Source organism: Carettochelys insculpta, chromosome 1, assembly GCF_033958435.1.
Source record: "Carettochelys insculpta isolate YL-2023 chromosome 1, ASM3395843v1, whole genome shotgun sequence".
Taxonomy (NCBI): Eukaryota; Metazoa; Chordata; order Testudines; family Carettochelyidae; genus Carettochelys; species Carettochelys insculpta.
In genome coordinates this window covers 171565000-171581803 of record NC_134137.1, presented here as the reverse complement: position 1 = coordinate 171581803, position 16804 = coordinate 171565000, and the positions used below count along the sequence as shown (strand labels likewise).

General features: G+C 44.6%; 1 protein-coding gene across 10 annotated transcripts in view; it reads left to right on the top strand.

Annotated features, from left to right (window-relative positions):
* The window catches only part of AGPAT3 (1-acylglycerol-3-phosphate O-acyltransferase 3), a 170905-nt gene that overhangs the window by 81344 nt on the left and 72757 nt on the right, over positions 1-16804 (top strand). The gene's annotated exons all lie outside the window — the stretch shown is intronic.

The window sequence follows — 16804 nt, the reverse complement described above, 5'->3', positions numbered from 1 at the left end:
TGTGTCTCCTCCTGAAAACAATGCCTGTCACACACTGTAAACTTCTGTATAATAGTAATATTTTGCTGGGAGCCAGACATTGTTTTTAAGCGGAAAGTACTCTATTTGAATCTCTATTCTGTGCTAAAAGAACTTAGATTTGATTTTAGCAAAAACTACTCAAAGAGGCAAGGTGGGTGAAGTGATATATTTTACTGGACTGTTTTAGGTTGTTGATGGGAACAAGCTTGTCAGAGATGGGCTCTTTGTAAGGTTTCAGATTTGTCTCTCTCACAACACAAGTTGGTCCAGTAAAAGATATTTTCACACACCTTTTGTGTCTGACATCCTGGGAACCAACGCGGCTACAACACTAATGCATAAATCTAAACGCTGTGAGTTAAGCAGAGCAGTGATCCTAATGTCTGAAGGTAAGCTGGGGTGCACTGTTGTCCCTTTGGGAATACTGCTTCTGTAAATACTGGGTGTGCAGCAGCACTGACAGCTGCTGTGCGCTCTGGCGCAAGATGGGGTGTGGGGAGCTCGGCATCCCAGGAGGGGCAGGGCCCAAAGCAGAAGGGGCCAGGCCCAGGGCAGTCAGCCCTCAGTACCACCTGTTCCACAGAGCTGGCCCATCCCTTCGTACCCACCCCCCAACTCCCTCACAGCTGTGGGCAGCAGGAGCAGTGCTGCTGTGGTGTTTTAAAAGGGCCCAGGGCTCTAGCCGACACCACCGCCAAAGCAGCAGCGGTAGCAGCTGGAGCTCTGGTCCCCGTTGAAAGGCCAGGCCCGGGGGCAATTGCCACATTCGTCTCCCAGCCCCTGACCCACCGTGAGCAGATGTGTGTGCGTGTCGAGAGGAGTGGGGACTCCAGAGATGCTCTGAGAACTCATAGGTTTGGACTGTGCATATTATTACCCATGGAGGAGCAGCAGGAACTGTGAGACCTTGTCGGGGAGGACTTGGGTTACCTGTGGCTGATGAAATCAGGGAGCTAGCTGACCTCTAGAAACGGAAGGTACAGACAAGCCCCCTTCTTGGTAAGGGCAAGTGCTAGTCAGGTGCCACACCACCCTGTGTACCGCCATGGAGTATCACAGTGCCAGCTCAGGTTTTGCCCAAAGTTACTCTCTAACAATGTGTTGTTCTAAAAGCTGGGTGTGGGCAGCACTCCCTTTGGACTCGTGTACCTTCTTTGCATGGAGTGGTTTTGCAAATGCCAGCCGGTAGCAATCTGCATCTTTTCAATGTGCCTAAATACCTTGGAAAATTTGGCCCCATGTCCTTCGCTAGTTTTTAAGAACAATATATTTCATCCTCCTGGTGCTTACTCATAGATTGGAAGAGGAAAAACAAGCACATCCTGCTTTCTCAGCTCCCAGTCAGACTCTCAGTTTTCAACCAACTAGTCCAAATGAGGAACATCATCTCTCTGCACCTGCTAGCTAAAGTGAAATTAAAAAGAAATTGAGGCAAAAGATTTTCTGCACAGCAGAAACTGAGAAAATATGACTATCGGCATGGACTCCATTGTAAAAGCTGAAAATAACAGGATGCTTAACTTCATGCAGCCCATGACATTATGGCCTTTGTGATGCTCAAGTTGACCTCAGAAGTTAAATATATTTCCCCTTGTTCTGTATATGATTAAAATTTGTCATTTTGCAGGCCCATTGATGTGGTATATGCTTTTTTATGCAGCCTCAGCCTGAGTGGTCATTGTTTCTAATGTAATTTTGAACACATTTACTTTTTAAAAGAAAAATAATATGTGATTTAAACCAAATTTTATGCTCCCTGATACAAGCATAAACTGCATGAGTAGAGGTGAGGTTGGAACTCATGGAACCAAACACAAAGTGTCACCCAAGCTACTGATGATTCTGTCTCTGCAGGTATGTCTGCACGGCTATAAAACACCTTTGGGCTGGCCTGGGTCAGCTGACTGGGGCCTTTGGGGCTCAGGCTATTGAGCTATAAAATGTCACTGTAGACATTTGGACTTAGTTCTGAGCCTGAGTCCTGGGGCCCTCCCCTGTTGCAGTGTCCCAGGGCTCAGGCTCCCGCCCAACCCCAAATATCAAAACTATCGCTCCGCGAGCTGAATCCCACAAGTCTAAGTCAGTGGTCTGGTGCCAGCTGCTGGTGTTGGATGTTGAAGTGTGAGAAATCTGGTAACTGCCAAAATTTCTGTCAGTTACTCAGTTAACTGACACCCCCCACAGCTCCTGCTCTGCATTTAAGTTTTAAATTTCAGCCTTTTAACTGCAGAGTGGAAGATGGGGTCATGGGAGAGGGGACACAGAAGCTGAGCCAGGCTATGTGCCGGCTAAGCCTGTTAAATGCAGAATGCAAGGTTGGGGAGAGGGACGGAAGCTGAGCCAGCCTGCGTACAGCTCAGCCGTTTAAATGTAGAGCAGCAGCAGGAGAAACTGCCTGATCCTGGTACAAGCAAGGATAGAGGCTGAGCCAGCCACTGCCTATTTACTTGTGGGGGAGGAGGCTGTGAGTAACCGATAAGCAGATCCTTATCGTTTAGTCATGTAACCAGATACTCTATTGCATCTGTAGTGCAGAACCATAACCATTGTGTCTTCTGTGTTGTAGCAGCTGGAAATTTTGTGGCACCATAACTGCCAATCAGTGTGCCCAAAGTCATCTTAGTATTTAGTACCAGCACATTTACTGAGCGTCATTCGGGTCTTTAACTCAATTATTTTTTTAACTATAAGGAAAATGAATGTTTTACTTACATGACTGTATTTTTCAAAGGACAGGGAATGAGAGCTAAGCACACAGCTCATCTGTTCCCTCCCCCCCCAAAACTTCCCCTCATTCCCTGATGAAGGGAAACAGCACAGCAATATCCTTGTATGAAACTGGGAGACTTCACTCTCCCCACTGTCCTCTTTAAAGGGCACCTGGGTGTGGATGGCTGGGGCAGTCCCAGACAGGAGGCAGGGGCAGTATGCCCACAGCCAGCCCCTTGCACCTACCTAGTGATTCTGTCTCTTGTCTGTATGGTTTTACGAAGCACTCCCATTCTAGGTACATCCCATTGTCCTGGCACAACAAACCCCCGTGCTACTTTGTTAGGAGATGAGGAGGCTGCATGCCAAACTTGGTGGTCCTAGCTCTTAGCGTTTAAGGTGCATTCATGAACAGACAGACTCTCTCAAATATATAGTAGATGGTAGCGTACTTAAGAACAGTAGCTCGTAAAATTGCAGAAGAAACAAAATGTAGACAACTAGAAGACTTAGCCCGCACTGCATGGGTCCTTTTGGGCAGGAGCTGAGGGAGTGGATGTGCAAGAGTCAGGACAGCAGGTGAGGTGCAGGAGTCGGGGCAAGGGGTTCAGAGGTGAGGGGGCTCAGGGCAGGAGGAGGGGGTGCAGAAGTGAGGATGGGTTTGGGAGGTGTGTGAAGGGGGGCTCAGGCCAAGGTGGGGGCATCTGCTCTCCAGGTCTGGACTGGGGCAGCGGGGGGCTGCGCTGCCCAGCCAGTAGCTGCTCTGCAGCTGTCCGGGACGCTTGAGGGCATGCTTGTTGGCTGCTTCCTTATGGTCATTCTGGAGCACAACTGTCCCCTGTGCTTTCTGCCCCCCTGTGGTCATTCTGCAGTATAACTGTCCCTGCTACCAGACCTCCCTTTCTGTTGGATGTGAAACATTCGCATTCCAGGCACATCCTGTTGTCCTGGCACAACCAAACCCTGACCTTGCTTCAGGTTCTGATAAGAAGGATCTGCATTCAAAATTTGATGGTCCTAGCTGTTAACATTTAGGAGATGTTTGTGAACAAACAGATTCAGACGCGCAGACACAGATACACAAATTCTCTAATATACAGTAGATGATGCATGCCTACTTGTAATTGATGTTGCCCCTCATTAGATATAAAGTGTGAGGCCAAAATCAAATTCTAGATTATATTTGCAAAAAGAATAAAAGAAAAGGTAAATACCACCTTGAAACTTTTAAAAGATGTACATTTTTGACCTCTTCTTATTCTGTATGTATCTGTCTGCATCAAACCAACAGGAAAAACTGAAGCGCTTTGTCAGCTTGAACTCGTTTCAGTTTTTAGTTTTACGTTTTTGAAAAGTAAAGGATAATGTTTCCTATCAAAAAGGAAAATCTGCTACAAGTGTGTGTCAGTACTAGTGGTCTAGTAAATATAGCGTGTTTATATGCGATGAATATGTATCTGAAATTGAATAGATGATAGGCTGCTTTAGTATGCAAATGTTAATGTCATGAGTTTGGGATGGCTACATACTCTTGAGTAGCAAAGCGCATATTATCATTTATTCTGTATATGCTACATATTTTGTTGCATTATGATTTTAGAATATTCTAGAAAGCTTAAAGGGAAAACTACGTGGAATTCTTCTCCAATGCTGCTGCTATGATTTGAAGAGCCTCGCAATGCCAACTGCTAAGAAGACCCACCATGGTGTAATTTGTTTCAGGCATGACACACTCATTACTCATTATTTTGTATATCTAAAAGGTATCATGCCAGAGTATCAGATGTAAACAAGTGAAATTCTAGTCCCACAAATATGGGATGCTAAAAAGTGTATGCTGTTAGTAACTATTGTGTTGGGATCCCTCGGGTGCAGCCTGGGAACGCTGAGCCCCCTTAACTCTCTCCAGCCTGCTCTGTCTCTCACAATGCCTTGCTGGTGACCAAAAGGAAACCTCTCTGGGTGCGGTTATCACTCTGCACAACCATCTGGAGAGCCCACACCCCCAACTAGATTTCATGAATGCTCCCTGAGCCACCCATCACATCCCCCCAGCTGACAGTACTGTATCCCAGGAATATTTCATCTAATTGATTATTTGGTTCGCCACTTCATCAGTAGTATGTGTACATAAACCACCTTTTGCGGGTGGTCAGTGTAAACATAGTGTCTTGTGGCCCATCAGTGAGTTACTCTGATGGCCCATCTACCAAAGGTTGCTAGCCCCTGTCTTAAGGTAGGTCTACACAGCAAAGTTATTTCAAAATAACTATCCTATCCTTTACACAATGCAGCTGCTATTTCAAAATAATTTTGAAATAGTGGTTGGCTGGTTTCAAAATAGGTAAAACTCATTCTACGAGAAATGACTCCTCTTTCAAAATAGCTATTTTGAAATATGTGTCTTTGAGACAGGTAATAGCACCTATTTTGAAATAAGCCATAGTACTTCCAGTGGCTTTGTTTCAAAATAGGCTCTAGGGCCGTTTCTACACAGGCCACTTCCTTCAGAAGTGGCATGCTAATACACAGAGCGAAAGATGCTAATGAGGCGCGGACGCAAATTCCCCCCACCTCATTAGCATAATGTCACGTGATTTGGAGTCCGGAAGACCATTCTTCGGAATTCCAAAACGCCGTGTAGAAGCGCAGGCGTCGGGGGGGGTTTCTGGAAGGATGTGCTTCTTCCGGAGGCCCCTTCTTCCCAAAAAATTTTCTTCCGGAAGTCTCCCCGGGGCCGCGCTTCTACATGGCGTTTTGGAGTCCAGAAGAACAGTCTTCCAGTCTCCAAATCATGTGGCATTATGCTAATGAGGTGGGGGGAATTTGCATCCGCACCTCATTACCATCTTTTGCTCCGTGTATTAGCATGCCACTTCTGAAGGAAGTGGCCTGTGTAGAAACAGCCTCTGTGTGTAGACACTGCAATTTTGAAATGAATTTTTTTGTGTAGCAGCATTACTATTACTTTGATATGTTTTTCTAATCAGCTTTTCCAGAATAGCTTATTTTGAAATAAAGGTGCTGTGTAGACATACACTTACTGCATCTCTTTTGATGCTCAGTAACTCTGGCCATGGATCCTGAATCCTTTGGTGCCTTAAGATGGTTTCTTTCCTTTTACTTCTCCCTGACAAACCAGTTTTCCTGGGTGAGAGCCAGTGTATTACACAGAGTGTTTTTGTGTTAATAGAGCATTGCTGCCTAAACTTTCTGAGACCCCAGAACACCAAACAATAATATTTTTTGTGGAATAGCTGTGAAAATTTTCTTTTAAAAGAAAAAAAAGGTTGTTAGACTGACAAAAGCCCAAACAGCAACTGGTACAGCAAAAACAAAATGAAGTAATTTAATCAGGTATCATGGCAATGAAGAAGTAAAATTGTATCTGGTTTTTAATAACAGAAAATATAGACCATCAGTGTATGATATCAAAAAAGTGTCACACGCTCATGGCACACCTGCTAGTTGTTCACAGGACACCAGTTTTCCTCAGAACAGAGTTTAAGAAACACTGTGATAGAAGACCATTCTGTGTTAGCAATCAATAAAAATGTAAAATTTGTGGATTTTTGTTTATTTTCAAACAAAACAGAACACTTGTTAGGCTAATTGTATCTGATGTATTTCTAGCATAATAAAAAAAACTGAGTGCGCAATATTTTACAGTAAACAGATCGAAGTGAGACTGAGGTTGCAGATACAGGTGTTCTCTGTTTCCTGTAATTAATTGCAAAGAGCTAGAGCACTCTTAGTCATGGTTGTTAGGCTTGACATTTAGAGCAGTGGTTCTCAGTTGGTGGTACCCAGGAGGCTGTGAGCCTTTTCCAGGGGGGTTGGAGCCTTCAGGCCCAGTGTTCCCCGTGAGGTTAAAGATCTGGGAGCTGCTGGGCTGAATTCTAGAACCCTGAGTCTTGATGTCACCATGGGGCTAAAACCAGAAGTGGGTAACTGAAGCCTGGAACCCATGGGGCACTTGGGAGGGGGAAAACTGCAGTGCTGTGACCCAGAACGGGACAGTTCCCCTCCTCCCCCATTACGTTCATTGCAGAGACACCTGGCCCCAGCAGCTGGCCTCATTGAGTGGCATGCGGGGGCGCCACAGGCAGGAAGCCGGTCCCAGGGTCTCATCGGGCTACCAGCCAGGAGCCACTTAAGGTAAGTGTCCCCGCCCAGAATCAGCACCTGACACCCCACCCCTCCCACACCTCAACCCCGACCCAGGTCACAACCCAAATCCTCTACACCCCCTTCCTTCATCCCCTCCTCCCCCACCACAGATCACAACTCCCTCCCAGACCCTGCATCTCCCCTCACACCCCCGCTCAGGGCAGAATTCTCTCCTGGACCATGCACCCCTATCCTCTGCCCCAGGTCACATCCCCCTCCTTCACCCAAATTCCCTTCTAGAGCTGACATCCTCTCCTGCACCCCAGTCCCCTATCCCAAGCTCCCTTCTGCACCCAACATCCATCCCAGACCCTGCACCCACTCCATAGAAAAGTGCGGCCTTCGACCACTTATCAAATATTGGAGTGCCCCCCCATCAAAAATATTGCCCACCCTTGCAGTAGATGACCTTCCCTATACCCTGAACTATCTGTTGCTTATAACACTCCTCCTAGCTGCCCCCGAGCTATTCCCTGTGCACAGTGCCTAGGCTCCGGGGATGGATGCTGCACTGCTTCTCCAGCTCCTGCCATGTGGAGCTGGTCTATAGATTGCTGCAATACATATAGGTAGGGTTTTGGAGTGTCCGTGGATATTTAACCTTGTGAAACAGGAAGGACTGAACACTTGAAGTAATATCACAGAGTTTGTGCATCTGTGCGTCCGTTTGTTCATGTCTAATCTCTTGTGGAATTGGTGACTGATCTATGGGCAGTCAGAGTAGATGCCCTTCTGACCTTAAACTCTGTGACTCCCCGACTGTACAAGTGACAGAATTGTTTTGGCTGAAACGTTAAACAAAAAGCATTCACACTGGAGCAACACTGCCAGATTTCAGACAGAACAGCTTGTCTACACTACCGCCTTCTTTCGAAGGAAGGATGGTAATTAGGGTGTGGGAGTTTACTAATGAAGTGCTGTTGTGCATAGGCAGCACTTCATTAAGCAAATTCCCCCCCACAGCAACTTCGAAGTTTTAAAGGTCGAAGTACCAGCACGCATCTAGCCATGGCGCACCCGCCAGTACTTCGAAGTGCCGGGGCAACTTCAAAGTCCCTTTACTCCTCAAGTAGTGCCGGCGGGTGAGCCGTGGCTAAACGTGCGCCGGTACTTTGATATTAAAAACTTCGAAGTTGCTGCCGGGGGTGGGGGTGGGGAATTTGCTTAATGAAGTGCTGCCTATGCACAACAGCACTTCATTAATAAACTCCCAACACCCTAATTACCATCCTTCCTTGGAAGGAAGGTGGTAGTGTAGACAAGCCCATACTGTGACAGCAGAAACATTTTGCTAAACTGCAAATGTAACATTGCTCCTCACCTGTAATACATCCTGTGCACTTATCCATAACAACTAGTTTTTCGATGTAGAGAAGAAAAATGAAGATGCCTTAATTGTTTCAGTGTATTGCAATTGTAGTTACCACGAAGCTGCTCTATGGAGGGAAGAAAAGATGTCAGCCTGGATGTGCATGCTTAAAGTACCCGTTGTGCCCTGCCAATTTAAAGCAATATTGCTGGCGTTAATATGCTGTGAATAGAAAACTCTTAGGAAAAGACAGGTTTTTTTTATGTTAGATGAAGAGGTAGCTGAAGTTATTGAAATGGGATATTTTAAAAGGCACCGCAACTTTCGAGTGTTAATATCTTACACTTGGCACACTTCTAAATGAGCCAGGTTTCTGTCACATGGTCTATGGCATTAAACAGAGATTGGGTTCACAAAGTGTATGTTTTTGGTGGCATGGAAATTTCATAGAATCACAGAGCTGGAAGAGACCTCAAGAGGTCATCGAGTCCAGCCCACTGCCCCAAGCAGGATCAACCCCAAGTAAGTCATCCCAGCCACGACTATGTCAAGCCGGGACTTAGAAACCTCTGAAGATGGAGAATCCACCACCTTTCTACACAGCACACTCCAGTTCTTCACCACCCTCCTGCAGTAGTTTTTCCTAATATCCAACCTACTCCTCTCCTTCTGTAACTTCAGACCTTTGCTCCTTGTTCTGCTATCTGTCATCTCTGAGAACAGTTTCTTGCTTCCCCTTTTAGAGCACCCCTTCAGGAAGTTGAAGACTGTGATAAAATGATACCTCAGTCTTCTCTTCTTCAAACTAAATTAGCCCAAATCCCTCAGCCTCTCCTCATAGGTGATGTGCTCCAGCCCCTCAATCATTTTTGCTGCCCTCCACTGAACCTGCTCCAGCAAATCCGCATCCTTTCTGTACTGGGGAGACCCAAAACTGGACTCAATGCTCCAGATGTGGCCTCACCAGTGCCGAATAGAGGTGAACAACTTCTCTACATCTGCTTGAAATGCTCCTCCTAATGCACCCCAATATGCCATTGGCATTCTTGGCTACACGGGCACACTGTTTACTCATATCCAGCCTTTCACCCACTTTAATCCCTAGGTCTCTTTCCGCTGTACTGCTGCTTAGCCAATTTGTGTATATTTGTACGCTTGGCACACTTCCAAATGAGCCAGGTTTCTGTCGCATGATCCATGATGTTAAACAGAGATTGGGCTCACAAAGTGTATATTTTTGGTGGCATGGGAACTTTTCACATTTGCCATTTGCATTTCTTTTTGCTGAGCTCTTTTAGAAAGGAAATAGTTAAAAATAATGTATTTAACAACCCTTGCTGTATTATCATTCACGTGATTTTTTTTTTTTAAATCTGTAGCACTTGGGCAAAGGTTAGGAGAACAGTTTTCACTAATAGCTTTGTACTTGTGCAGGGCTAGAAATGCTGAATTCTCTTTACTGCCAGAAATGAGGCTTAATTATGTCTGTACCACTTCGGTAGGGATAGGAAATGGGGAAAAGTGGCTTTCAAATGCAGTGATTTGAAGAATGCTGATTTCTTTCCCTCATGAAACAGCATTGTTAAATGGTTTGAGTCCTCCTATCTGTTCTCTCGGAAGCTATTGGAACTCTATGTATGACAAGGTTGCACAAATGATTGATGTAATTTTTAGAGGTCCTGAGCACCCATATTTTTGGACTGAAGTCATTCTAAATTTTGAAAATCTGCATTCTGTCCAGGATTGGACCACTCAGGAGAGACCACTGTGGTAGTTCTTGGTATGTCAGAGAATTGTGGGTTTTCAGGAGCTCCGAACATTAGACAGTATGCCATCTGGGGGTGTGTGTGTGTGTGGTGGTGGTCTCTCCTGAGTGGTCCAATCCAATATATATACAGTACTAGGTGAAGGCTGGATTAGTGATCTGTTGGTTTTGGATTTCTAGAGTAAAAGAATGATTTCCCATCATTATGTACAAGTTCCTCCGCTGCTGCTGCTCACAATTGCTCAGTTTTAACTATTTCAGATCCACAGCTACTGTACAACTTTTTTTCTTAAAGAGTCACTGATTATCTTGCAATTATAATACAGACAGGATAACTGGAGAATACAGAAACCACTAGACAAGACAAAAAAAGCGGCCAAGTAGCACATTAAAGAGTAACTAAATAATTTATTAGGTGACGAGCTTTCATGGGACAGACCCACTTCTTCAGACCATAGCCATACCAGAACAGACTCAATATATAAAGCACAGAAGTCCAAAATTGTTATAAAGGTTGAGAAATCAGAAAAATTGTTATCAAGGTTGGCAAATTAGAAGAACAGAGAGGTGGCAGGAAGGGGGTGTGGGGTAGGGAAGTCAAGAGTTAGATAAAACAAGTATGTAAAAGAATCCTTACAATGGGCCAGGCAATTGCTGTCCCTGTTCAAACCTGAAAGTCTTGTGTTTTGCTGAAAAGGAACTTTAAGAATCGTTTACAGCAAAGGTGCTCAGAACTGTCATTCATATCTAAATTCAACACATTAACATGTGGTTTGAACAAGGACAACAATTACCTGGCCCAATATAAGGACTCTTTCCGTACTTTGTTTTATCTAACTCTTGATTTCCCAACCCCCTCCGCCCCTCTGTTCTTCTGATTTGTCAACCTTGACGGCAATTTTTGGACCTCTGTGCTTTATGTATAGAGTCTATTCTGGTATGGCTATGATCATGGGTCTGTCCCATGAAAGCTCATCACCTAATAAATTATTTTGTTAGTCTTTAAAGTGCTGGTTGCCTGCTTTTTTGTTTTGATAGAATACAGACTAACATGGCTCTCTCTCTGTCACTAGATGCGAATTAGTGCTTTGTCTAGATCATGGTTTCCCAAACTGGGGGGGCATGAAGAAATTCCAGGAGGGTGTAAAGCTCCCCCCCCCCGACCGGAGGAAAAGCCGGCCCTTGCTTCTGGCTCTCAGCCCCTGCCATTTCACATGGGTGACCCAGCGCAGCTCCAATAAAAAGCAGGCAGCCAGCGAAGGCCCGTTTGGAGCTAGCTTCCTCCTGCAGAGGGGAGTGAGTGTGGATTGGTGGGGAGGAGGAGGATGGAGTTAGATGAGGGCCTGGTGATGCTTGGCTTTGGGGGAGGGGAGGGACTTGGGTAGGCGGCTCTGAGGTGGCTGGCCCACGGTAAAAAAGATGTCGGGGGGCATTAGGGTTTCTCAAAAATCAAAAGAGGGTCATGATGCCGAAAAGTTTGGGAACCACTGATCTAGATTATATGAGTTTTTACATTCCTGTTCAAATGGTTTATTTTTCACTCCTTCGACAACAGCAGATGTTGTTTTAAAAGCCTGTTTGCAATTATTCATTTGTCCCCATTAGCTGCAGACCAGCAAGATTCATGGAATGGCAACTGATAGTAACATCCACTGAATTATAATGGATATGTCAGAATGGATGCAAAGGCAATTTGCAGAGCTGATTTTTCTGATTTTCCTGAAATAGTGGTATGTCCGTTAGTACAGGTAGGCATTAGTATTTGCAGGGGCGCCACTCCATGAATTTTGGCAAATCATCACAGGCCAGATCTGGGCCCCAGAAGGGGTGGGCTGGAGAGAGAGACACTTTTGACACAAATTGCATGTGTGGCATAAAATGGGTGAGTTTGGCGCTGTGTGGTGGGGGGCCCAGACAATGGGACCAACAGCCTGGGCAAGGTGCTGGGGGGTGGGGTCTGGCTCTGTGCTCCCAGAAGGGGAAGGGCCTATGGCAGTCAGCCCTTAGCGCCTCTCAGACCATAGTGCTTCCCCCCCGCCCCCCGTGCACCCCCAGAGCTCTGTGGAGCTGTCACATTTCAAAGGAGCCAGGAGCTCTGGCCACCGCTGCTGTCACACAGGCCGACACTCCAGGCCTCTTTGAAATGATGAGCCCCAGTCCAACTGCCCCTCTTCTCCCACCCCACCCCATTGCCGGGCCTGGGCGCAGGGACGTTATGTGACACAGATTGGGTGTGAGATACAGGGTAGCTATGTGACAGGCTGTGTGTGTGGGTTTGTGATGGAGTATATGTGCTGGCTGCTGCTGGGTAAGTTTGAGAGAGAGATTCTGTGCACTGTCTCTTTAAGACAGAAAGCTTTCCTGCTCTGGTGTCTTCTCTCCCTTGCTTTGCAGAGAATGGGGTATATAGGGTGGGGGACTGTGAGAGTGACCCTCTCCCCAACCCCTGCTCTGCAGAATGGGCCACTGGGGCAGAGGGACACCCTGATACCAGCTCTCCATTCTTCCCACCAAGATCTGATTTTCAGTGCAAGGTCTAAAGCTGTTTGGTTTATTCTGTGGGAAAGTTACTGTATCTTTCCAACAACTTTAGAGCTGGAGTAAGGCCAGGTCTGTGCTAGAAGTGTTTTGTTAGTGTAGGAGTATTGCTTAAGGGTGTGGTGTGTGCGTGTGTTGTTTTTGTTGCTGGTGTGTTCTTAAAAAGGCATTTCATTATCAGCAACAGCCCTAGTGTATATGCCATTCCTGATATGACATAATTCTTTCTGGGAACCAGTTTAACCTGACCAGCACTTCCTCTGAGGATTAGCTGTGTCTGCATAGTTATGCTAGCAAACTTTCACTAGAGCAGACTAGACCTGAATATGCAGCAGATTGGGTTGGAACCTTGTTACCTTAAGGCACAATCCTTCAATGTTTTCTGTTGGTGCAAAGCCAAGGAGATGATTTACAGTAGCGTGTACTTGCTTAATCATTCTCGTCAGTCCTTATTCATCATTTGGTCATGCGCTCAACATTTTGAAATTTGGGATGAAAGTGCTTAGCAGAGAAAACAGTCTATCCACCCTCTCCCTTTTCAGACCTAATTGATTGTGAGTATTCAGTGTCAGCAGGCATCTCTGTGTGTTTCAAAAGGTGGTTGGTTATTATTGTCTTCTGTTTTTAAGAGCATAGTTTCATGTAGATAGGTAGGATACACCAGCCCTGCATATTAGGATTACTGTTTAAACTGAGGTAGCACTTTACAAACATTTAATACAGTTCATGAGAATGGCAGACACCTGTACTGGAAGACTTTTTTCCTGTATGATTTGCATTAACATTGACAGGACTAGAGTCAGTGACTTTCACTTACCAAAGGGCAAGTACAGCCGAAGGCAGCAGCCACGAAAGCTTGCCTCATCATTGTGCCTTATTTTTTTCTCTAATGCAGTCATCTCTAGGAGTCCTGTGGCACCTTATAGACTAACCGATATATTGGAGCATAAGCTTTTGTGGGAGAAGACCCACGAAGATATTACATCTCACGAAGTGGGTCGTTGCCCACGAAAGTGTATGCTCCAGTATATCTGTTAGTCTATAAGGTGCCACAGGACTTCTCATTGTTTTTGCAGATACAGACTAACACAGCTATCCCTCTGATACTTATCACTAGTAGTGTGAGCGTAGTATCGTGTCTATATCAGTGTTTCTCAGACTGGGGATCTGCAAAGGTTTCCAGGAGATCCACTAGCACAGATGACCCATTCCTCCCTCCTCTCCCAGTGCTGCCTGCAGGCTGGGAAACATCTCTTTACTGGCAAGCAGGAGGTGATAGGAGACAGGGGAAGGAATGGGGATGGGGCGTGCTCAGGGGAGGGGGCAGAAAGAGGCAGAGCAGGGGTAGGAAAAGATGGGGGGAGTCTTGGGGAAAGGGGTGAAGTGTTGAAAACAATTTCGAACAGGGGAGTGTCTGTGGGAAAATCAAGGTTGCTTGGGTTGCTAAAATTTGAGAACTGCTGGTCTATGTCCATTCAATTGTTGACTTCTCTGATGTGCTGGGGCAGGGTGAGCAACCGTTCTGAGGCGGAGTGTCAAAATGTGACCCTTTGACTTCTATGTATGGTCCGAGTGCAGGTGATACTTTTTCAAGCCACTAAAAGTTCTACTTACAACAGCTTAATTTATTTATTGATGAAGAGGCAGAGCTTTACTGTTTAGGTGGTGGTTGGTAGCATTAGCTGGTCTTCTGTTAATCCACTGGTGGCATGGCTTTAAGCAAGCTCATGGCTGCATGGGTAGAGAAGGGGCCAGGCTGATCTCCTTCCACATGTGCCTATGAAAATGCGCTCAGATGCCACTCTTGGCACCCATACTGGGGGTTGGTGACCCCTGTACCGGGGGAGGCGACGGGGGGTGGGTGGGTGGGTGTGTGTGTGTGTGTGCAGCATTTGCCTTCTTCTGTTTATATTTATTTTGAGGGAGGGAGACACACAAAACAATTTTTGGCTTAAATAAGACTTAAGTTTTTGTAGATAAACTTTCAAGTGTACAGAATACAGTGATTTCAAATTTGCATGGTGCCTAGCTGGATTAACTCTAGATTATTTCTTATACTACTGCATCATGCATTTAACAGAGAGAAATTTTTCATTTTGAACCAAAATGAACTGTTTTTAATTAGTCTTTTGTGTTTTCAAGAGACACACACAGAGTGTTGTAAATTTTAAAAGCTGTGAATATACATGTTTGCAAGCTTAATTAGAAACCCTGGATCGTGTATAACTGAACAGTGTTTCTCAACTTTTTTTATAAAGTACCCGAATTTCCAATATATGTAGATATAAGTACCCTCAGTAGCTACAGTTTTCAGACACATTTTTTTTCTACCATTGCGACACATTCTGAAAATATTTTCTGAATAATTGCCTGAATATTGCAGAGCAGTGGTTCTCAGCTTGCCAGGTAAGGGTAGCCTTTCAGGAGTCCGCTGGGAGCATGCAAGACCAAAGCTTCACCTCACTTTTAAAACTACTTGCTTCCAAAATCAGGCCTTAAAAAATACCAAAGTATAGAAACACTATTACCTTCTCATGTTTACCATAAAATTATAAAATAAATTAATTGGAATAAAAATATGTACTTAAATCTGGATATATAAAGCATAGAGCTATACAAACAAGTCATTGTGTGCAATGTGTGTGTACTGACTTCAGTAATGCTGTTTATGTAGTCTGTTTCTTTACAATTAAATACAGTCTTAAAAATTTGGTTCTGTTTTTCTCTAACCAGGAAGTTACAGTATATCCACGTACACATATAAGAAATTCTCTAGCTTAACTCACTGTCATTAGAGTGTTAATTTTCATATTTGCACACGATGCACTTCTTAATTTATGACTTATTTTTTATTTGTGATGTATGTCAAGCTTTACCTGGATGGAAATGCAAATGAAATTAAAAATGCACGAAGTGAGCTCTCGATTTTTTTAATTAAATAAGACTACTCTTAAGTATTCTATCAAAGTTTATCAAAACATGTTTTGCATTAAAACTTGGTTAAACGAAGTGTGAGAATAGATTGAAATCGTTTCAGCCCCAAGACCTCTAATCAGGCAGTATTATCTGGAGTTAGGGAATTGGATTAATTTTGTCTGGTCACTGTGTCCTTCAAGATTTTAGAAGTAGTAGATCTCATCTTCTCACAGGTAGCTTTTATTCATAAATTAGAAAAGGTAAATGAGCCTTTCTGCTATTTTAATTCCCAAATGATTTGTTAACTTCGCATAAATTAGTTGTTGAGATGATTTACGTAGTCAGCTGAAATGAACATGCTCTCTGCCAATGCAGAAGAGTATGCTGCTGTCAGAAACTAGTTTCGCTTGTCAACAAATTCTGGTTCTAGATACGTAGCCAGTGTCTTCCACCAGTTCAGTAGTTTGATTTTCTTTGCAACTTGATAGCAAATGTGCACTACTTACTATGTTTATATTTAATCTATTTAAATAGAGTATAAGAAATTTAAACCTTAACAGCAGTTGTCAATTTAAAGTTTAATTATAAATGGGTTTATTGATGGCAGTCTGTTTAATCCCCAGACACTGTCACTAGCATGGAATCAGGAGCAAAGATAGTTGAGTAAATTGGGAGGATAACAGTATGAGCATAGTGGTTGAAGAAGCAGCTGGGAATAAGGCAAAGGTGCCATTTCGGGGTTGGGGGAGGAGGTTGTAGCCTTGCATACTGGGATGTTGCTTGCTCGTCTTCCAGGTCCCTTAACTATCAGGGAATGGGGACAGGATACAGATTGCTTGAAGCACCCCTCTGCCCTATCCCCTCACTAGCTAGGAGAGAGAGGAATGCACACAAGCTGTGTCCTTCCCCCTCACTACCTGATAGTCAGGTGAAGAGGAAGAAGTGCAAGCTGCACCCCAGAACACACATCTGCTTCCTCCCTCACCCCGCCCTCCCAAAATGGCGCCCTTGGATGAAGAATCATGTGGGTGGAAAGAATGCTGTTCACAGTGTTGAGGAGACAGTAGAAGAATAATTCTGCTTTAACTGGATCCCATTTTTTGTGCTGGAGCAAGATAAATACGATTTTATTCTCTGATCTGAACAGGAACATGAAAAGACCTGCAGAGGGCTCACAGGCTGCCTTGATTATTAACTGTCTGCACCCAAAAGTGGTTATAATAAATAAGTGCATGTATAGCAACCCTGTGGTTCCATTTAATAATAATTGGTGTCCTACATAGTTTTCCTCAGTGACGTCAAATCCCACGAGTTCCCCAAAGCGCACAACAGATTGCATTTCTTACAGTCTGAGTTGAGGTTCGTCCAGGGGCTTG